This window comes from Dreissena polymorpha, chromosome 8 (assembly GCF_020536995.1).
Source record: "Dreissena polymorpha isolate Duluth1 chromosome 8, UMN_Dpol_1.0, whole genome shotgun sequence".
Classification (NCBI taxonomy): Eukaryota; Metazoa; Mollusca; class Bivalvia; order Myida; family Dreissenidae; genus Dreissena; species Dreissena polymorpha.
The window spans coordinates 105165714-105189577 of NC_068362.1; the positions used below are offsets into that span (position 1 = coordinate 105165714).

The 23864-nt window shown below is 37.1% G+C and overlaps 1 long non-coding RNA gene across 2 annotated transcripts; it reads right to left on the bottom strand.

The window, feature by feature from the left end:
• Positions 1 to 1066: 1066 nt before the first annotated feature.
• LOC127843034 (uncharacterized) lies at positions 1067 to 23799 on the bottom strand. Of its 2 annotated transcripts, XR_008032051.1 has the most exons (8): positions 23637 to 23799; positions 22964 to 23021; positions 15684 to 15813; positions 10421 to 10580; positions 7513 to 9528; positions 2705 to 3225; positions 1614 to 1765; positions 1067 to 1126 (listed from the first exon to the last, which is right to left on the bottom strand). It is a non-coding gene; the product is annotated as an uncharacterized LOC127843034 (long non-coding RNA). The 2 variants fall into 2 exon arrangements; XR_008032052.1 differs by lacking the exons at positions 15684 to 15813; positions 22964 to 23021; positions 23637 to 23799 and adding an exon at positions 15021 to 15475.
• Positions 23800 to 23864: the final 65 nt, after the last annotated feature.

Here is a 23864-nt window from a genome sequence, read left to right on the forward strand (position 1 = left end):
TATTATGACCACAAACATTATCAATAACTGTCATGATGATCCAAGCTAAACTTTTGTTCTTAAGACAGCAGGCATTATAGTTGACACCAACAGTCCACCTTGCAGCCGCTAAAAGTTTTTTCTATAAAATCAAAAACAGTTATGCGTTTATTGTTTTGGTTTTGTTTTTGTTGAATAGCCCCATGTAATACTTTCTGCAAACATTGATGCCATTTTGGCAAAGACAAATGCAAGCAACCAGTGCTAAAGTTGGCGCAAAACAATCATGTCAAATTGCAACTAGTGAATGGAATAGTAACACAGTCATGAAAATTAATGAAAAATGCTTTAATTCGTAGATGTAGTTGGTTAATCAAGGTCCATGGACATAATTAGAATGCTGCATTGACCATGCAGTAAACGCAGTTGTAACTCCTGAATTTTTGTCTTTGTCAACCATAAGCTTCCATATTGCTTAGCCAACAGATTTGAACTGAACCAATTTTGTGGCACAATGTTTCAGAGATAGAAAGCTTCTGAAAATAATATAGACATGCAATGCAATCATTTTAAATCAACCAGAGAATATGTGTTGAGTTAATTTCAGTATATTCTTAAACTTATTTCACAGGTGGTTATAGAGAAACAAATATGTTCACCAGGTGCATAGCAATGGGGGAAAGGGACTTTCTCTTAATCCCGGAGTGTTAAAAATATGATATCCTAATATTTCATCACTTTACATTGACAATACTTAAAAATACATGAAAATTGATCAGATATCATGTTTTTGCGTAATACTGTATTAATGTGGGACCTTAGTCAAGTGGTGGGATGTTGGTCTAGGAAACGAAAGGTCCCAAGATAGGATTCTGCTCACACCACAGAAACTGTGCAACTCAACTCAAACAATTAATCCCATTCTTGTTCTATTGGGTACCTGTGAGGGAAATAAGCAAATCTGCTGTGGTTGCATACTGTGCAGAATGTAAACGGACGACTTATATCCCAGTGATCAGGTGCCACAGTGTACGTTTTGCAATGGTTAGGGGACTTACCTATTGAGATGTAGTGAATGAGTTGGAGTTTGTTAGGATTTTTCTCTGTGAATAGAAACCAGCTCTTTGCGCATCACTGACATATGTCCCTGTAAACCAAATAATTAATGCATTCTGAAATAGCATCAGTTTATATGGAGGTCAATCAATGTTGTTTGATTAAATAATATAAGAAATACATTATGTTTGAAGGCTCTTGATGCAAATGAGGTATACAATTAACACTTCACACACACACAGCCTACTATATACTGTTCACTTGATACAATCATTTTTCATCCATATCTAACCAATCTGCATTAAGTTACGTGTAACTCCAAAAGAGTTGGACGGACATAAGGAAGAATTGAAGGACGGAGAGAATTCTACAATTCTATCCGACATCCCCCCTGCACCCTTTCAAGGCAATACAAAAAGGCAACGATTATGAATATTTACAATTACGTAATGAATTTTGTTTAAGTTAGCAGCAAGGATAGAGTATTACCAATGTATAACACGCACACACTATTGAAATAAAAGTTTGAGTAGTAACACACTGCACATTATACACAGTAAATTATAGGACCAATGTACCTTGTAGAAGAGGTAATATCAGCCCACTTGGCAGGACAGTTTGGAGCCCCAGCTTTAGACTGGCTGCACCTATCCGGACCCAGCTTACCAGACAGCCTGTTGTTCAGCTGGGTACCGATCTATGACAGCATGGGATCCTGTAGGAACCTCCTCTTAAAACAAAATTCAGGAACTTAAATAAATATTGAAGGTAATAATTGTATAATGTGCTGAAGTCATTAAAATAATTGATTTGCTAAAATTAAATAAAATTTAACAAGTCTATTACAGCAGATTTTGTATGGAAGGATAAAAGCTTGGTTCAAGGGCTGAATTTCGGCCAAAACGTAGACAAAACTATGCCTTCACCTTCTATCATTAAACCTGATATGAGATCAATTGCTATTTGCTATTTATTTATCAAGTGGATTAATTTTAAAAACACATACTAAACCATTTGATGCTAGGAGATTTCTTCAATCAGGCAGAAAAAATACTGATTTTAAGTGAGCTATATGAGCCTCATTCTGGGAAAATAGGGCTTAAAGTATGTGCAGTATGCACAGGCTAATCTGGGATGACACTATAATAGGACTTAATGTATGTGTAGTCTGCACAGGCTAATCTGGGATGACACTTAAATAGGACTTAATGTATGTGCAGACTGCACAGGCTAATCTGAGATGACAATTTAATAGGACTTAATGTATGTGCAGTCTGCACAGGCTAATCTGGGATGACACTTTAATAGGACTTAATGTATGTGCAGTCTGCACAGGCTAATCTGGGATGACACTTTAATAGGACTTATTGTATGTGTAGTCTGCACAGGCTAATCTGGGATGACACTTTAATAGGACTTAATGTATGCGCAGTCTGCACAGGCTAATCTGAGATGACACTTTAATAGGACTTAATGTATGTGCAGTCTGCACAGGCTATTCTGGGATGACACTTTAATAGGACTTTATGTATGTGTAGTTTGCACAGGCTAATCTGGGATGACACTTTAATAGGACATTATGTATGTGCAGTCTGCACAGGCTAATCTGGGATGACAATTTAAGCACATACATGAAGCCCCATATCCCAGAACACCGCTAAGATACTACTTATTGTTCTTGTTGCTGCTGCTGCTGCTGCGACTGGGCCATAGACAGAGATGTAGTGAGTCCCGACGCCGAAGTCGCCACCCCAAACCCGAGAATTGCCGACAACAACTGTTGTTGAATGGCGTCAATCGCATACTGCTCTCCAGGCCTAAGGTTCACATTATTTGAGAACAACATATCGAGGTCAGTCACATTAACAGACGTGTCACGCAATGCCTGCTCTACCTGTTGGATCAGATCGTTTCAGTTCGAGCGACTTGTCCGGCCTAATTTGTCGACGCCCATCATCCAATTGTTGCTAAGCGACATCGATGCTGAGACGGAAGTCAATTCACCAAGGCTCTGCTGTTGGAAGTGTTGATGTAGCCAACATGAGAGGAGATATTGATAGGAGGCTTGGTATTCTGACGCAAGACGTCTTCATGCTGAATTTCTTAAGCGAGTTGTAGTATGTGTGCAAGAAGGGGGCTGTTATCGACTTTCACTTCAATGACGTTTGTCATGTTTGCTAGTAAAGTTCACTGAAAAGGAAATGGAAAGTAAACTAAAACCAGATTGTTTAGTGACACATGAATAAGCCTTGCAACACCTTACTTTACAGACCTGTTTTTAAAATGCCAAACATTGTGCCTAAAATTGATATTTAGAATATTGCAATTAATTGTTCACCAATTAGAACTCAGAATAACGTAGTATCAATGTTTTACGCGCACCAACTTGAAATTGGAATTTTTGGTTTTGTAGCAAGGTGTTATATTTATTTTTTGTAAATCAAAAACAGGCATTACTTGAGCAATTTAGAATGTGAGACTGTACACCTTTAATTGTGTGACTATAAAACTTTAAATGTGAGAATACATAATTTTAAATGTGATATATATACTCAGCAACTTAAAATGTGAGACAACACAACTTTTAATGTTACAATCTACATATTTAAGTGTGAGTCTGCACACCTTTAAATGTGACAGTTTATGACTTATACCTGAGACTTAACAACTTTAAATATGAGACAATACAACTGTATGGCATTTAATAAGAAACAATAGATGTGAGTTCAAAATAGTAATTTAATTTAGTGAAATAAGCAAACTAGAGCTTTGTCAAAGACGTGATGAATACCCCCACATGCCGCATTGACACATAATATTTTGCATGCCGTCTTCACAAAAACAGCAAACACCATGCTCAATTTTTAAAACGCAGTAAGTGACCCCTTGACCTAGTTTTTGATCTAGCATGGCCCATGTTCGAACTTGGCTTTCAGATTATCTAGATAAAACTTCTGACCAAGTTTGGTGAAGATCGGATGAAAACTACTTGAATAAGAGAAAGGACACCATACTGAATGTTAAAAAAAGCACAAAGTGACCCAGTGACCTAGTTTTATGCTCGGCATGGCCCATGTTGAAACTTGTCCTTAAGATCATTCAGATAAAACTTGTGACCAAGTTTGGTGAGGATTGGATGAAAACTACTTGAATTAGAGAGCGGACAACATGGTGAGGTTTAAAACGCACTAAGATACCCTGTGACCTAGTTTTTGACCCGGCATGACCTATATTCAACTTGACCTAGACATCATCTAGATACAACTTCTGACCAAGTTTGATAAAGATTGGATAATAACTACTTGAATTAGAGAGCGGCCAACATGGTGAGGTTAAAAACACACTAAATGACCACGTGACCTAGTTTTTGACCCGGCATGGCCCATGTTCGAACTTGACCTACACATCATCTAGTTACAACTTCTGACCAAGTGTGGTGAAGATCGGATTTAAACTACTTGAAATAGAGAGCGGACATGCTCAATGTGTAAAACGTACTAAGTGACCCCGTGACCTAGTTTTTGACCCGGCAATGCCCATGTTTGAACTTGACCTCAAAATCATCTAGATACAACTTCTGACCAAGTTTGGTGAAGATCGGATGAAAACTACTTGAATTAGAGAGCGGACAACATGCTGATTGTTTAAAACGCACCAAGTGACCTCATGACCTAGTTTTTGACCCGGAAAGGCCCATGTTTGAACTTGGCCTAGACATCATGAAGATACAACTTCTGACCAAGTTTGGTGAAGATCGGATGAAAACTACTTGAATTAGAGAGCGGACACTTAATACAGTCAGACCGACAGACCAACTGACAGACAGACAAGTTCACTCCTATATACCCCCTAAACTTCGTTTGTGGGGGTATAATTAAGCCAGTTATTCTGAAAAAAAACTTTAAAATGTGCTATCACTAGGGGCTAGCTCTATTTTTACCTTTTTTGGATTGGGACTATTCGTGACAAGAGCACCGCATTGCGGGTGCAGACCGCTCATCTATTTTCTTTTTAAAGGTGAAGGGACTCTCAATTTCAATCACAAAGGAGGGAGGGGTGGAGTGAAGAGAGGTGTATGGTGTGGGAGTGTGGACATTTATTACATTATCTTCCAAAAATGGGAAAAAAAATGAAAAAAAAAATCGGGGGTGGGGGGGGGGGGTGGGTGGGTGGAAGGGGAATCTTTGGTGCGATGGTTGTACGTATTTCAAAAATAAAATAATAAAATAAATATTTGTGTTTTTTAACTGTTTCAAAAAAAAATTGGGGGGGGGGTGGGGTGGGGGGGGGGTGTAATGTGTAAGGATGTGGTGGTCATTTGTGAGATGATCTTAAAAAAAAAAATTAGGGGGGGAGGATTCGGGGGGGGGGGGGGGGGAGGGCACGGGGGATGGTTTGGGTGGAGTCTATTGTGGTAATTGTCAGCCAAGAGTAGTTTTGGCAAAGTATCAATCAAATCTAATCATAAATAAAGAAGTTATGGCAATTTTAGCAAAATCTAATAATTTGACCTTGAGAGTCAAGGTCATTCGAAGGTCAAGGTAAAATTTAACTTGCCAGGTACAGTTACTTAAGATAGCATGAAAGTATTTGAAGTTTGAAAGCAATAGCATTGATACTTTAGAAGTAAAGTGGATCGAAACACAAAATTTAACCATATATTCAAAGTTACTAAGTCAAAAAAGGGCCATAATTCCATAAAAATGACAACCAGAGTTATGCAACTTGTCCTTTTACTGTACCCTTATGATAGTTTGCGAGTGTTCCAAGTATGAAAGCAATATCTATGATACTTTAGGGGTAAAGTGGACCAAAAAAAAAACATTAACAAATTTTTAATTTTCTAAGTATAAAGGGCCCATAATTCCGTCCAAATGCCAGTCAGAGTTACATAACTTTGCCTGCACAGTCTCCTTATGATAGTTAATAAGTGTTGCAAGTATGAAAGCAATAGCTTTGATACTGTAGGAATAAAGTGGACCTAAACACAAAACTTAACCAAATTTTCAATTTTCTAAGTATAAAAAGGGCACATAATTCTGTCAAAATGCCAGTCAGAGTTACATAACTTTGCCTGCACAGTTCCCTTATGATAGTTAGTAAGTGTTGCAAGTATAAAAGCAATAGCTTTGATACTTAAGGAATAAAATTGACCTAAACACAAAACTTAACCAAAATTTTCAATTTTTTAAGTATAAAAAGGGCACATAATTCTGTCCAAAATGCACGCCAGAGTTATCTAATTTTGCCTGCCTAGTCCCCTCATGATAGTAAGTAAGTGTACCAAGTTTGAATGCAATAGCATTGATACTTTCTGAGAAAAGTGGACCTAAACGCAAAACTTAACCGAACGCCGACGCCAACGCCGACGCCAAGGTGATGACAATAGCTCATAATTTTTTTTCAAAAAATGGATGAGCTAAAAAATCATAGTGTTTTGAATTTAATTGGGAAAATGGTTGTAGTTTTTGCTAAACATAATTTAAACAAGGGACAAAATTGTCACAAAACCAGGTTTTCATTGTGAAAAAAAATCTGATAAAGGGAGACAACTCAAACTGAACTTTTGAAATGAACAAACAAAATTAACCCCCTTTGTAAGTTTGTTTTAAAATAAATCTATTTTTAGTCGTGGCGACCTTGACATTGGAGATATTGACGTGATTCTTTCGTGCGACACACCGTCCCATGATGGTGAACAAATGTGCCAAATGATTTTAAAATCTCATAATGAATGACATAGTTATAGCCCAGACAAGCTCATTTATGGCTATTTTTTACCTTTGAACTCAAAGTGTGACCTTGACCTTGGAGATATTGACGTTATTTTTTCGCGCGACACACCGTCTAATGATGGTTAACAAATGTGCCAAATGATTTTAAAATCTCACAATGAACAACAAAGTTATGGCCCGGACAAGCTTGTTCCGCCCGCCCGCCAGCCAGCCAGCCAGCCCGCCCGCATTCGCCAATCTAATAACCAGTTTTTTCCTTCGGAAAACCTGGTTAAAAACCTGGTTAAAAATGAGAATAAGTGTTATCAAGATAAATTGTGCTAAGGTTCAACTTATACAGCTGCATAAGGAAACAAACTCAATTTGTAACCTATTAAAACATTGTTTGGGGTCAAACCTTGAATTGAGAACTTTAGCCAGTAATTATGGAAAAAATAAACTGTTTAAGATTAGGAATGGGACTCAATTTTGGCCACAATTTCGACAAAATGAATAACACTGTATGATCTCACCTGAAGCTCAAGAAGCTGAGCTGATATGCTGGCCTCGGTGATATTGCCAAAGGCTGAATTTGAGTTCTGATTAACTCAATGTTGCAACCTATCAAAACATTTTTTTTCTACTGGGAAACCATGAATTGAGAACTTAAGCCAGTAATTATGGATATAGACTTTTTGAGATAAGAATGGGGCTGAATTTCGGCCCCAATCTCAAAAAAATAATAAACACAGTAAGGTCTCACCTGAAGCTCAAGGAGCTGAGATGACATGCTGGCCTTGTTGATATTGCTAAGAGGCGAGTTTGAGTTCTGCTTTCTTCAGGTTGCGAGTCGAAGGGCGTACTGGACCACACAAGAAAACTGCTGTCATTTTCAAAGCCTTCTCAATTCAATGTGAGGCCTTTTTGGCTCGGAGTGCTAAGTGCTCATAACAAAACAGAAAACAGAAACCAGACATGTTCACTTTAAGCACCTTGTTCACAATAGTGGGCGTAATTTGAGTCTGTGGCACACCCCATGGATGTATGGATCTCTCAGTGTATACAACAAAGTCTTTACTGCCTTTCTGTGTCATCATGGATGTAATGTGCTGTGGGTGTTTAAACAACCAAGTCTTTACTGCCTTTCTGTGTCATCATGGATGTATTGTGCTCTGGGTGTTTACAACCAAGTCTTTACTGCCTTTCTGTGTCAGCATGGATGTATTAAGCTCTGTGTTCACAGCCAAGTCATTACTGCCTCTATGTGTAAGCATGGATGTATTGTGCTCTGAGTTCACAGCAAAGTCATTACTGCCTTTCTGTGTCAGCATGGGTGTATCGTGTTCTGTGTTCACAGCCAAGTCATTACCGCCTGTCTGTGTCAGCATGGGTGTAACGTGTTCTGTGTTCACAGCCAAGTCATTACTGCCTTTCTGTGTCAGCATGGATGTATTGTGCTCTGGGTATTCACAACCAAGTCATTACTGCCTTTGTGTGTCAGCATGTATGTATTATGCTCTGGGTGTTCACAGCATAGTCATTACTGCCTTTCTGTTTCAGCATGGATATATCTTGCTCTGGATGTTCACAGCATAGTCTTTACTTCCTTTCTGTGTCAGCATGGATATATCTTCCTCTGGGTGTTCACAACCAAGTCATTACTGCCTTTCTGTGTCAGTCTGGATGTAATATGTTCTGGGTGTTCACAGCATAGTCATTACTGCCTTTCTGTGTTAGCATGGATGTATCCTGCTCTAGGTGTTCACAGCTTAGTCATTACTGCCTTTCTGTATCAGCATGGATGTATTGTGCTCTGGGTGTTCACAACCAAGTCATTACTGCCTTTCTGTGTCAGCCTGGATGTATTATGTTCTGGGTGTTCACAGCATAGTCATTACTGCCTTTCTGTGTTAGCATGGATGTATCGTGCTCTGGATGTTCACAGCTTAGTCATTACTGCCTTTCTGTATCAGCACGGATGTATTGTGCTCTGGGTGTTCACAACCAAGTCATTACTGCCTTTCTGTATCAGCATGGATGTATTGTGCTCTGGGTGTTCACAACCAAGTCATTACTGCCTTTCTTTGTCAGCATGGATGTATCGTGCTGGAGGTGTTCACAACCAAGTCATTACTGCCTTTCTTTGTCAGCATGGATGTCTAGTGCTCTGGGTATTCACAACCAAGTCATTACTCCCTTTGTTTGTCAGTAACATTGCCAAAAGTCCGTTCTATTATGATATTTTGGCCGCTGAGAGGACAATCTGGGGCAGTCCGTAACCCTACAGTCGTCCAAACTATTAACAGCAGAAGTATCCCACTAGGAAAGCTTACGCTTTTATTGTTCCTTGATTTTCTCCCGTTCAATTTCTGTTTGTCCCATAAAGATTGGAACAAGTTATTGAACGTTTTATTTTTCATGATATTTGTTGTGATGTCAAACAGCAACAACTGACTGTTGGCGTTACCATAACTACTGCTATTACTTTTCGTGTCTGTAACACTTGTCCCTCTCAGGCCCACAGGGAACTCTAGCTTAACAAAACTACCCAGGCTTATGTTTGGAAAACGTGACATGGGCATTGCGTTTGTTCAGAATAGAATCATGCTCAGAATTTCCTGCAGAACAGAGTTATTCAATCATGCTGACTTTTTGAGTCAGGAGGTCAAGGGGGATGAGTTAGAAGTCAGGGGAGGGGAAGGGTCGTTCTGGACTGGGGCTCCTGCAGGTAGGGCTCGTGCGGTTGCTGGGCCAACTTGATATCAATGCTGGTGCTCTGCTGAAAACAAAAATAACACAGTGGGTGATAGGAACTTGTAACAAATTATATTATAATCTATAACAAACTATGCCTCTTGACAGGTTGTGAAGGTTTTCAACAATATGAATTTCTAATCTGGCATTTTATTGGTTCCTTGTCCTTAATAGCATGAACATAAATACAGTTAAGTCATTTTGTATTACAACAAGAAAAGTATTGGCTAATGCTATACTTATCTGTAAATTTATATCTATTATCTTTACTCCATTTTCAGAGATGTATTTTCATAAGCCAATATGCGGATCACTAATGTTAGAAAGTGTCGTCCCATTTTAGCATGTGAAATTCACACAAGCTAATAAGGGCGGGTAATTTCTGACTAGACTGGATTTTCATAAAGAGGATTATTTGTTTAATGAAAAATACCTTTAAGAGGAAAGTGTTGTCCATGATTAGCCTGTGTGGACTGCAAAGGCTAATCTGTGACAACAATTTAAGCACATGCATAAGGCCCCATTTTTCCACATCACAGCTTATTTATCTATTAGCCAATTTTTTGCTGCATAACAAAAAGCAGGAAAACCATCTGGTTAAAAATTTAATATTTTTTAATTGTACTTATTCTATTAATCACATTACTTTCAAAATGCCATTAGATATGTTTTATTGTTAATATATGTTTCAATAAATGGGAGGCAACAATATTAATATTTAATAATAATATTAATGTCTCACCAACATTGCAAAAAAAAACACAAACATATTATTTTACCATGCCTTTACAGATCTTTAATGGTTAAAATCTGTTTAAATTCACACTAGAAAACAGTTTTAAAGTCAATCAACATGTAAGTTGTAAGACATAATAAAAATAAATAAAACATTAAACAACTTAAGGGCAACAACTCACTGCTGGTGCAGATCTACAGTTCTCTCCCTTGTTAGTTTCAGCTAAAATGTCCTTCATGTTGCAATACCAGGACATGGAAAGGCTGTGTCACCCTCACATTGCTGGACTTTGATTTGGCTGAGCCTTTCACTACTCCTTTGTCTTCTGTGCTTAGCAGTTGCTGTAACATTGAGAAAACCAATATGAAGTCTTTTGAACTAGTAAATTAGTAATACACCAGCAATTTTTTTGCCAAATTGAAAAAAGTATTTGTACCACACCAATGAGGACAAGGGCTGTTTGTAAAACATGCATGCCCCCCATATGGGCTGTCCGTTGTAGTGGCAGCCATTGTGTGAATACGATTTGTCAATGTGACCTTGACCTTTGACCTGGTGACATGAAAAACAATAGGGGTCATCTGCGAGTCACGATCAATCTACCTATGAAGTGTCATGATCCTAGGCAAAAGCGTTCTTGAGTTATCATCCGAAAATCATTTTACTATTTCGGGTCACCGTGACCTTTGACCTAATGACCTCAAAATCAATAGGGGTCATCTGCGAGTCATGATCAATCTACCTATGAAGTTTCATGATCCTAGGCGTATGTGTTCTTGAGTTATCATCCGGAAACCATTTTACTATTTCGGGTCACCGTGACCTTGACCTAGTGACCTCAAAATGAAAAGGGGTCATCTGCAAGTCATGATCTATCTAACGATTAAGTTTCATGATCCTAGACGTATGCGTTCTTGAGTTATCATCCGGAAACCATTTTACTATTTCAGGTCACCATGACCTAGACCTTTGACCTAGTGACCTCAAAATCAATAGGGGTCATCTGCGAGTCATATCAATCTACCTATGAAGTTTCATGATCCTAGGCATATGCGTTCTTGAGTTATCATCCGGAAACCATTTTAATATTTCGGGTCACCGTGACCTTGACCTTTGACCTAGTGACCTAAAAATCAATAGTGGTCATCTGCAAGTCATGATTAATCTACCTATGAAGTTTCATGATCCTAGGCCCAAGCGTTCTTGAGTTATCATCCGGAAACCACATGGTGGACGGACCGACCGACCGACCGACATGTGCAAAGCAATATACCCCCTCTTCTTCGAAGGGGGGCATAATTATATTCTTTGACATGCGTTTGTGTTGAAATGTTCAGTTTCAGTGCTCATTTTATCAATCTCTTGCACGACGGTTACATTACATTCACCTCTGTGTTGGGCTCAGAACGGACTATTGTTATGAAAGCGTCTCATTCATGTCATGATCATACCAAGCGTTTATCATTAAGGTTACAGTATACTAAACAATATTTTGCCCGACGGTTACATTGCATTCAATGCATTTAAGAAAACCATCTCATACCATGATAACTTATATCAGTCTTAATTCATTCTTATAAAATTGATATGGTTTTTTGATGTTAAGAAACCAACATACATACACACGTCGAAGCAATTCCTAACGTCACTCAATAAACATTATGTTCAATTATTTACATATGTAAAGTGCGTGCCATGATTCCATCTGCGTAAATGGGCAATAAAATAGTTCCAAAGAGTTGCATTAAAACTCGCAAGTATTTGCACGATTTATCGAACATTTTAAAGTCATATTTCTTAATTTAATGCATGCGATCTTAAATATCCAATCAAATATACATTGAATGCTTTTGTTCGGTTTTAGCTATTTTATAGACAAAATGGCGTGCTGAGCCTTTCGCAGAGTTGTATGTGAGAGCAAAGAACGACAACTCTGCGTGGAGATTGTCATTTTATTAGCCCACTTGCATATAAGTGCCTATTACGTGTACTTTATAAAGATGGAAAGAAAAGGCTTTTTTTTCACATACACAATGGAGTAAAAATTATGTTACAGGCCATTTGCCCTTAATAACTATCATATTACAATACTAGTTTGCCTGTACTTTGATGACGCCCATAAATCTATATTTTCAGTTACCAATAACAAAACAATATTTTGTCCAAGTTATTTTAAACATTAACTGTGTTTGATATGATATTCTGTGAACAAAATACGGCTCAAAATTTTTAATTTTGTGAAAAAATGAGTAGCCAACTCTTTAAAAATGGCAAACTATGTTAAATTGGGATATTGTGAGCTACTATTAGACTTGCTTAATATGTATGTTAAATTTGCATTGATATGTACACTGATGTCTCAATTACCAGTTTTTAATCATAGTGGTTTTTATACCATATTTGATCTAATCAGAATTTACAAATACCAACAGACTGGAGGCAGACTAAACTTGAGCCATATTCCGGACAACTGGGCTTAATGAATATGTATAGTACCACATTAGCCTGTGCAGTCCACACAGGCTAACTTGAGATAACACTTTCCACCAAGACATGATTTTTGTTTAGAAATAATTTCTTTAAAGCGAAAATTTCCTCAAAAATGGAAAGCATTATCCCTGATGATTCTGAGTGCACACTGCACAGGCTAATCTGTGGATGGTACATAACATGCATTAAGCACCCTTTTCCCATAACAAGGCTCACCTGGTTTCATCTTGTACAACTCTGTAACAGACTGTAGGAGGATTTACTTTGAGCCTCATACCGAGAAAACAGGGCTTTATAAATTGTGCACTAAGTGTCTGCCCAAATAAGCCTACCGGTAACAACTTATAATGAAAGACTACATAATTTTTAATTTTATACTCGGCAACTTTAACTGTAAAACAATACAACTTTTAACATGACACTGAACAACTTAAAATATGAGACTGTACATATTTAAATGTGCACATCTTATTACGCGAGACTAATCAACTTGCAATAGACAATACAACAAGTCATAAGACACAATACTGTAAGTATATGAGTACTTGATCACACACGTTTTGCCTATGGATTAGACAGAAATGCAAAAACAGATGAAAGTCTATGGTGAATTAAGTATATGATATTCTGTCTTGCTACCAGGGGCCATTATACTAGTAATAATAGCCAATTCTGGTTAAATTTTTTATATGTACGTGATATTGAATCGATACTAGTTAATGTCTACATTTTATGCAATTGTTTTTGTAACACAGACCTTAGATGTAAAGTTTAGTCACTGGCGTTGAAAGTGTGTGCATAAGGATATAAAAGCAGTATAGTGATATTGTCTTTGCAAACATCCGGTTTCTAATTTAAATAAAAATCATAATCAGTTATACGTGAACACAAATACTTAACAATTTATAATTTTTGATTTGTATTTTGATTGTACTAAGTTTCAACTTATACAGCTTAATAAGGCAAGTAACTCATTGTTGCAACCTATCAAACACTTTTTTTGGCAAATAATGCATTGTAAATTTTAACCAGTAAATATTTATAAAACAAGGGCTGTGTGTAAAACATGCATGCCCCCCATATGGGCTATCCGTTGGAGTGACAGCCATTGTGTGAATATGTTTTTTGTCACTGTGCCCTTGACCTTTGACCTAGTGACCTGAAAATCAATAGGGGTCATCTGCCAGTCATGAATAGTGTACCTATGAAGTTTCATGATCCTAGGCATAAGCGTTCTTGATTTATCATCCAGAAACCATTTTACTAGTTCAGGTCACCATGATCTTGACCTTTGACCTAGTGACCTTAAAATCCATAGGGGTCATCTGCGAGTCATGATCAATCTACCTATCAAGTTTCATGATCCTAGGAATAAGCGTTCTTCAGTTATCATCTGGACACCATTTTACTATTTCGGGTCACGGTGACCTTGACCTTTGACCTAGTGACCTCAAAATCGATAGGGGTCATCTGTGAGTAATGATTAATGTACCTATGAAGTTTCATGATCCTAAGCATAAGCGTTCTTGAGTTATCATCTGGAAAGCATTTTACTATTTCAGGTCACCATGACCTTGACCTTTGACTTAGTGACCTGAAAATCAATAGGGGTCATCTGCAAGTCATGATCAATGTACCTATCAAGTTTCATGATCCTAGGCATAAGCGTTCTTGAGTTATTATCCGGAAACCATTTAACTATTTCGGGTCACTGTGACCTTGACCTTTGATATAGTGACCTCAAAATCAATAGGGTTCAACTGCGAGTCATGATCAATCTACCTATCAAGTTTCATGATCCTAGGCATAAGCGTTCTTGAGTTATCATCCAGAAACCATTTAACTATTTCGGGTCACTGTGACCTTGACCTTTGACCTAGTGACCTGAAAATCAATAGGGGTCATCTGCGAGTCATGATCAATCTACCTATCAAGTTTCGAGATCCTAGGCCTAAGCGTTCTTGAGTTATCATCCGGAAACCATTTAACTATTTCGGGTCACGGTGACCTTGACCTTTCACCTAGTGACCTCAAAATCAATAGGGGTCATCTGCGAGTCATGATCAATGTACCTATGAAGTTTTATGATCCTAGGCCCAAGCGTTCTTGAGTTATCATCCACAAACCACCTGGTGGATGGACCGACCGACAGACCGACCAACAGACCGACATGTGCAAAGCAATATACCCCCTCTTCTTCGAAAGGGGGCATAAAAAATTAGACTTTTTGAGGAATGGGGCTGAATTTAAGCCCAATCTTTGACAAAGTTACTAACACTGTAAGGTCTCACCTGAAGCTCAGAAGCTGAGCTGATATGCTGGCCTCGCGGATATTGTTAAGGGCCGAGTTTGAGTTCTGATTAACTTCGGGCTGAGAGTCGAAGGGTGTACTGGAGCATACAACAAAACTGGTGTCATGTTTTTTAGCCTTCTTTAGTCTCAATTCAATGCAATGCCCTTTGGGCTCAGAGTGCAAAACCGGACGTGTTTACTTTTAGCAACTTGTTTTCAATAATGGGGTGAATTTGCGTCTGTGGTGCACCACATGAATATATTGTGCGCTGAGGACAGTCTGTAACGCTACTACTGTCCTAACTATCTACATCAGATATACTTCTGAATGAATCATTTCAATTGTTCCTTTTTTTCTCTCGTTCCTTGCTGAATATATAGCTGTCTTATAAAGAATTAAACAAATTATTCAACGTTTAATTCCTCGTGAGATTCTTCGTGATGTCCACAGCAACTGTTAGCGTTAACTGTTAGCGTTACCATAAGTACTGCTATAACGTCTCGCTTCTGTAACACTCATCCCACTCGGGCACTAGAGCTAAACAAAACTACTCGGGCTTGCTTGGGGAAATCTCAACACAGACATTTCAGCTGTTCATAACAGCGCGTGAAAACTTGACGTGCTGAGGATTTATTGCACAGACTTGTGTAACGATGCTGACCGTTTGAGGCCGGAGGTCCAGTGGGAGGAGCTAGGGATCAGGGGAGGGAAAGGATGGTTCTGTATTGGGGCTCCTGCAGGCCAGACTGGTGCTGTTGCTTGGCCAACTCGATATTAATGCTGGTGCTCTCCTGAAAACAACAACACTAGATTGGGGGATATGAACTTGTAACACATTTTTATAATACAATGCATAATACACTACATATATGCCTCTTGATTGGATGTGAAGGTTTTCAACAGCAAAACATAATTATCTGAATTTCTAATTTGGCATTTCATTGGTGCCTTGTCCTAAATAGCAATTAATGAAAATTAATGCAATTAAAGGGATCTTTTCACGCTTTGGTAAATTGACAAAATTGAAAAAAGTTGTTTCAGATTCGTAAGTTTTCGTTTTAGTTATGATATTTGTGAGGAAACAGTAATACTGAACATTAACCATGCCATGGTTCAAACAGAAATCTCAAACCTAAATTCAAGCACTTTTCAAGGACTTTTTAAGGCCAAATTTTCATTTTCAAGGCCGATTAACACAGTATATATCATTTATTTGCTTGAACACATTAAACTTATTTCACAATAACTCATACATGTTATTTATAGTCATTACATACAAATACACATTATCCATCCTTAACTCAGAGAGTCTCACATATGTATTTACTTTTTAAAGTTATTATAAACAAACACATTGTCTCTTTCTATGCTCACATCAAACAGACTAGTTCATTTTATTTAAACATAAATCAGTTACTATTACATTTTGTATTTCACAGGGCTGTTGTTGTTTATGACTGTTTTAGATTCAACAGTTTTAACAATAGTACCTTCCTGTTTCACCAAAAAACACATTGCTTTTCAAAGCGCTGTCCCCCATTCCCCCGACCCCAATGGTCTTCATATAGACCAAACATTGTGCTTTTCGAATGTCATTTGTTTTCTGTACCCAGAAATATTCATAAGTTTCGACCAAAACATAACGATAAACGTCATTGTGACAACTTCTTTATGACCAGAAAATAGCGCCATGAATATTCATGTTTAAAGAATGTTGACGTATCGTATAAGTTGTAATTATTTAAGCATTTTTCTGCATTTCATCGGTGTTATGACCAGAAAGTAGCGCCAGGAATATTCAGTTAACCACTCTGCTTTGAAACGACACTTCCCCATCGCTGAATTTTTACGCGCGAAAATAAATCACAACGGAGATCCTCTGACCTAGTACACATAATCTGTGACGTGTACACTTAACGTTTCGTACCCAATAGTGTACGAAACTTATATTTCGTACTTAACTTTTTGCGCAAAGGAATTTATGATAAATTTTCGTTATATTTTCCTTAAGAACGATTAAAATTCATGGCAATGATAAAAGTAATTTTGAACAGAAATAAACATTTTCAAGGCTTTTTTACATGAAATAAGCACTTTTCAAGCACTTTTTCAAGGCCAACCTTAGTTCAAGGGCTTTTCAAGCCTAGGACTCGTTTTCAAGCACTTTTCAAGCCCTGTGCGAACCCTGCATGCTCTAATATAGCCATTATATGCATCTTTTGACGATTTTAAAACCTAACAAGAGTTCCGCGGTCGGAGATGACCGCATTGAAGCCGGATTTTTGATTTAAATGACAGGAAAGTACCTTTCGTGTTTTTGTCAATGCAATACTTAAATTACTGAAATATTGTTCAAAGGTCAAAATGAAATGTAAGTACTTTTCAAGGCATGAGCAAACCTTGTGTTATGTTTTGAATGCATGCATATACATGAACAACAATAACATTTAAGGTCACAAATATGAACTTGAATTGACAATTAGGAAAGTTTGATCTCAATTTTTTTATTTTTTAACATTTTTACATTCAAGGTCACGGTGACCTTGACCTTAAAATGACCAGTGGTCATCTACTAGATCTGGCCAACCTTCATATCAAGTTTGAAGACTCTAGGTCTAAGCATACCAAAGTATTAACAACTTTAACATATTTACATCCAAGGTCACAGTGACCTCGACCTTCAAATGAATGACCTTGAAATGACCAGTGGTCATCTAAGTGTGCTTGCAAACCTTTACGTCAAGTTTGAGATTCTAGGTCCAAGCATACCAAAGTTATAACAATTTTAACATTTTAACATTGAAGGTCACAGTGACCTTGACCTTCAAATGAATGACATTGAAATGAGCAGTGGTGATCTTCTAGTACTGGCCAACCTTTATGTCAAGTTTGAAGACTCTAGGTACAAGCATACCAAAGTTATAACATGGAATAAGAACTTTAACATTTTTACCTACCAAAGTTATAAGAACTTTAACATTTTTACATTCAAGGTCACAGTGACCTTGACCTTAGAATGAATGACCTTGAAATGACCAGTGGTCATCTAAGTGTGCTTGCAAACCTTCATGTCAAGTTTGAAGACTCTATGTCCAAGCATACCAAAGTTATAACAATTTTAACATTTTAACATTTAAGGTCACAGTGACCTTGACCTTCAAATGAATGACATTGAAATGACCAGTGGTCATCTTCTAGTACTGGCCAATCTTTATTTCAAGTTTGAAGACTCTAGGTACAAGCATACCAAAGTTATAACATGAAATAAGAACTTTAACATTTTTACATTCAAGGTCACAGTGACCTTGACCTTCAAATGAATGACCTTGAAATGTCCAGTGGTTACTTACTAGTTCTGGCCAACCTTCATGGCAAGTTTCAAGACTCTAGGTCCAAGCATACCAAAGTTATAACAACTTTAACATTTTTACATTCAAGGTCACAGTGACCTTGACCTTCAAATGAATGACCTTGAAATGTCCAGTGGTTACTTACTAGTTCTGGCCAACCTTCATGTCAAGTTTCAAGACTCTAGGTCCAAGCATACCAAAGTTATAACAACTTTAACATTTTTATATTGAAGGTCACAGTGACCTTCACCTTCAAATGAATGACCTTGAAATGACCAGTGGTCATCTGTTAATCCTGGCCAACCTTCATGTCAAGTTTGAAGACTCTAGGTCCAAGCATACCAAAGTTATACCATGAAATAAGAACTTTAACATTTTTACATTCAAGGTCACAGTGACCTTGACCTTCAAATGAATGACCTTGAAATGACCAGTGGTTACTAACTAGTTATGGCCAACCTTCATGTCAAGTTTCAAGACTCTAGGTCCAAGCATACCAAAGTTATAACAACTTTAACATTTTTTATATTGAAGGTCACAGTGACCTTGACCTTCAAATGAATGACCTTGAAATGACCAGTGGTCATCTGTTAATCCTGGCCAACCTTCATGTCAAGTTTGAAGACTCTAGGTCCAAGCATACCAAAGTTATACCATGAAATAAGAACTTTAACATTTTCGAGCACGCCGCCCGCCCGCCCGCCCGCCCCCCCCGCCCGCCCGACAACATCAATCTATAAGCCGAGATTTTTTCGAAAAAAATCCGGCTAAAAATTATAAAGCGTTGCAACGCGAAACGATTGAATAATTTGGAGAGTTCTGTTTTTGTCGTTAAATTTTGTGCAACTACGAAGATTGCTTATATATGGTATAAAATACGTCAAGAATGTGTACTCGGCGGAATAGCTCAGTAGGCTAATGCGTTTTTACTTCAGGACTCTGGCAGGACTCCAGGGGTCACTGGTTCGAAACCTGCTCCGGGCAATGTTCTTTTCCTTTTTTAAAATTTTTTTCTTGATTTTTTACTGGAGCTTTAACGATCCAATGCTTACATTTATCAATATAAAGCATTTAATGAATAAGTTAAAAAAATGCCAAAATCTGTGAAAAGGCCCCTTTAAACCATTTCGTATTAAAACAGTGTTGGCTAATGCTTTAATAACCTGTAAATTCATAATAATTATTCTTACTTAACTTTCAGTGTAATTTTATAAGCCAAATTGCCGCTCATCAATATTAGAAGCTTTCGTCCCAGATTAGCATGTGAAATCCACATTAGCAAATCATGGAGGACACTTTCTGACGATACTGGATGTTCACAAAAGAAGATACTTATTTTCAACCAAACATACATTTAAAGAGGTAATTGTTGTCCCTAAGTAGCCTGTGCGGACTGCACAGGCTAATCTGGGACTACAATCTAAGCACATGCATTAAGCTCTATTTTTCCACAGCGTGGCTCATGTCTTAAGCCAGTTTTTTCCTGCATAACAACAAAAAAGAATGGAAAATCATCTTGTTAAAAGTAATAAATGGTTTATTGTTCTCATAATCATAAACGGTTAACTTTTACAATTCATTCACAGAGGATTTACTGTTGATACAAGTTTCAACAAGCAAATTCGTTGAATTGATATCCCCTGCCAATATGCTTCTGGACACAAAAGTGTTATATTTATCACTCAAAAAAGCATTTTTTCAAGATACAAAGTGCCATAACTCTGTTATAAACAGATGGTGTACAACGCCGTTTGGCGTGCATCATTCTCTTATCAATATATATACTCATACCAAGTTTCAATGCAATCCGCTAAAGCACTTCCAAGATATGGCTCCGAACGAATGGACGGACGGAAAGACAGACGGACAGACAACGCCAAAACAATATCTATCCACCTATGGCGGGGGATAATAATAAATGGGAGGCAACAACTTCATATTAATGTATTCCCAAAGTTACAAAAACACACACACCATTTTTACCATGCCTTTACAGGTCTTTGGTGTTAAACTATGTTTAAATTCACACTAGACAACAGTTCCAAAGTAAACCATCATGTCATAAAAGTTGTAAGATATATTACAAATTAGTAAAATATGAAACAATTTAATGGCAACAACTCACTGCTGGTACATATTGACAGTTCTCTCCCTTGTTAGTGTAAGCTAAATTAATTAAAGGCCACAATATACTAAATGATTTCCCTATATAATTCAATTTAAAAGCGTCAACTTAAAGAGAAAATAAATGCAACATTTTGAACATAGAGACCACCATAACCAAACTTTTACTGAAAGTTCATTCTAAGTTGAATCAATTTAAGCAATAAAAAAGATATGTCATGTTAAAACCAAACATTAACTTTACTCAAATCAAACTCTACTTCTTTTGCGCCTTAAATTTTGCGGCCATTTTCTAGTGCAATGTAACTGTTTTCAGGTCAAACTTGTACTTTAGTCTCTAACTTTATCATATGTCAGGGATTAAATACTGAGCACCTTTTCTTTCCCTTCCAATATATCCAAGAGATAAAGCCAGAACACCAGTCTAAAGTGTAAAACATGGCTTCGAGTAAAATATGATTTTTTTAGTCAGTACAGCCCTACATGAAACGATTATTTAGTATAATGTAACCTATAAAACAACCTGACCTGTTTAAAACGCAAAAAATATGCACTTCCTTATCATTTTTCATCTATCCTCAATGTGCATGCCAAACTTCAGATTGATCCTTTACGTAGAAATGTTTGAACAATGAAAATTATTATAATAATGCCTGATAAGACATATGGCTTCAATTGTCGGTGCTTAAATTTATAAAGGGCTTTCAAGAGCAAATAATATTAACTTATATAACAGAATACAGTAAATATACTGTAAACTTCTTATATGCTTTATCGAAGAAGAAATATAATATTATTAAAACGTGTTTGGGCTTCTTTCAGTGCGAATTTGTGAGTTTAGAGTTGCTCAATACGAGATTCTGTACTTTTTATTATCCCCTGCCATAGGCGGAGGGATACTGTTTTGGCGTTGTCTGTCAGTCCTTCCGTCCGTCCGTCTTTCCGTCCGTCCGCCCGTCTGTCCGGAGCCATATCTTGTAAGTGCTTTGGCGGATTTCATTGAAACTTGGTATGAGTATGCATATGGATAAGAGGATGATCCACGCCAAATGGCATTGTACACCATCAGTTAATAATAGAGTTATGGCCCTTTGTATCTTGAAAAATGCTTTTTGTGTGTCCGGAGCCATATTTTTGAAGTGCTTTGGCCGATTTTATTGAAACATGAAATGAGAATATATATGGATAAGAGGATGATGCACGCCAAATGGCAGTGTACACCATCTGTTCATAACAGAGTTTTGGCCCTTTGTATCTTGAAACATTGTTGTTTTGAGTGTCAAATATAATACTTTTGTGTCCAGAAGCATATTGGCGTGTGCTATCAATTCAACGAATTTGCTTCTTTTAATTATTTTCCCATACAAATTTTCCAATTTAATTATTTTTCTTTACACTTTTCAATACTCGTTAACTCCATGAAACAAAACGCATTTATTCCATGAAACTAACAAGAACGCATAATATCCTGTGAAAAAATGGTGGTTTTATGTAAATCATGCTCCTTTGTGACGGGGCCTGTTTTGACTAAAAAAACAACACTGTATACTCAATGAAAACTTAACACCTCCTCGCAATAAGACTCTATACCGCATTAGATGGAATAGATTCCAATCAAATAGGCTTAATTAAATATCTTACAGCTTTACAAAAACTCAAGGCCTGCATGGGGATGACAGAAATTATTGCGGTGTTGTGTTTCTGAGGTGTCTGTATCGGTAAGTTGGAAAGCATCGAGCTGGAGAAGGGTTTGAGTTATTGATCATCAAGTAAAATAAGTTGTACTGAAAACACGATATACACAAGAATAGACGCCATTTTACCTTCTGTGAAATCATATCATATCATTCTCGTACACTTCACTTATTTATACACTGCAAAAACACTATTATTCGCGGGACATTATTTTTTATCGATTTTAAGGGTTAAACGATCCACAAATTAAATACAAACACACTGGAAAATAACTTACACAAATTCCATATTTATTGTTTCCAAACTGAGAAAGTCATGCATTAACTACCACGTCCATGAAAGTCTTTTTTTAACCACGAAATAACATGCGGACTAATATATATGATTTTACAATAAACAAACAATTTAAAAGGATATTTTACCTTATGTAAATTCATACCATTCTTTGCCACCTCATCTTAATAAACAGGAAATACACAGGCAGTACTTTTCCTTGAGTATTCATGGGTCTGTTTAACAGACCCATACCCAAAGCGTGTTATATGCTGTTTCTTATGAAAATTATATCTAAATTATGTTTCAATTAGATCTAACAAAGTTTATAACTATTATAATAGGATTTTATTCCTATAATTTGAAGTATAATTAAAACTTATATTAAATGTGTTTTTCCCAAATCAATGGACTTTTAGCACAAAACAAATTCAAAATCCCAAAATTGCATTTTTTCCCAAAGTGGCCAAGAAAAGGCCTGACAAAGCGTCTCTTTTACCTTCTGCGTCATGCTTGTCCCCCACATCCTCAGCATCGTTGTCCCGACCCAGCAGCAACTGAAGCAGCAGAATAGCTTGATGTTTTCCTTGTATGTATATTTAGGACTCACACACACTGATATAAATGTAATAACAATCAATAAGACATGTTCAACATCATAAAATATGGCAAATTAATAAATCTCACATCAAGTGTAACCTTTCTGTAAACGTTGCGTAAAATATCAATATATACTCCTCCAAAGATTACTTAAACAATTTCATATTTTATTAAAAAAGTATTCATCACTATACATTTCTTACATGGCATGGTGTTTATAGAAATGAAAGTCTAAAAATAGCCTCAGTTGCTATGTTCATGTGCATATATGTAGAAATATTAAATTTTCAGTTGAAATGCTTTGTTTTTTCATGCAAAGTTTACAAGATCTAAATTTTAGGACCATAATGACACAAAGGTTATGACAACATAACATAATATGCATTAGATCTTATGTTCAAAACAAAAACCCTCACATTGTGTAATCAGATAACATATGTGCACATAAATTATTTGTATCTTTAACTACACACTTAATGTTGTATTGTAACATCACACACTACTATGTTCGTATGCTAAACAACAAATTGTCATTGAAATAATAATCACAAATTACAACAACTAATACATACATGTACACACTATTCCACTCTGAACACCAGGATGTTGTCACTCCATTCCTGTCCCACAATGATGGATGATGTTGTGCTGCTGTAGCAGACTGACTCTGGGTACCTCACTCCATCTCTCTGAGTAGCAAGATTAGCCAGCTTACTCTCTCCCTCCCAGCCCACCTGTAGTACAGTGTCGGACCAGTCTCCACAGACCAGCACCTGGCCTGCAGGGGTCACATGTAGACC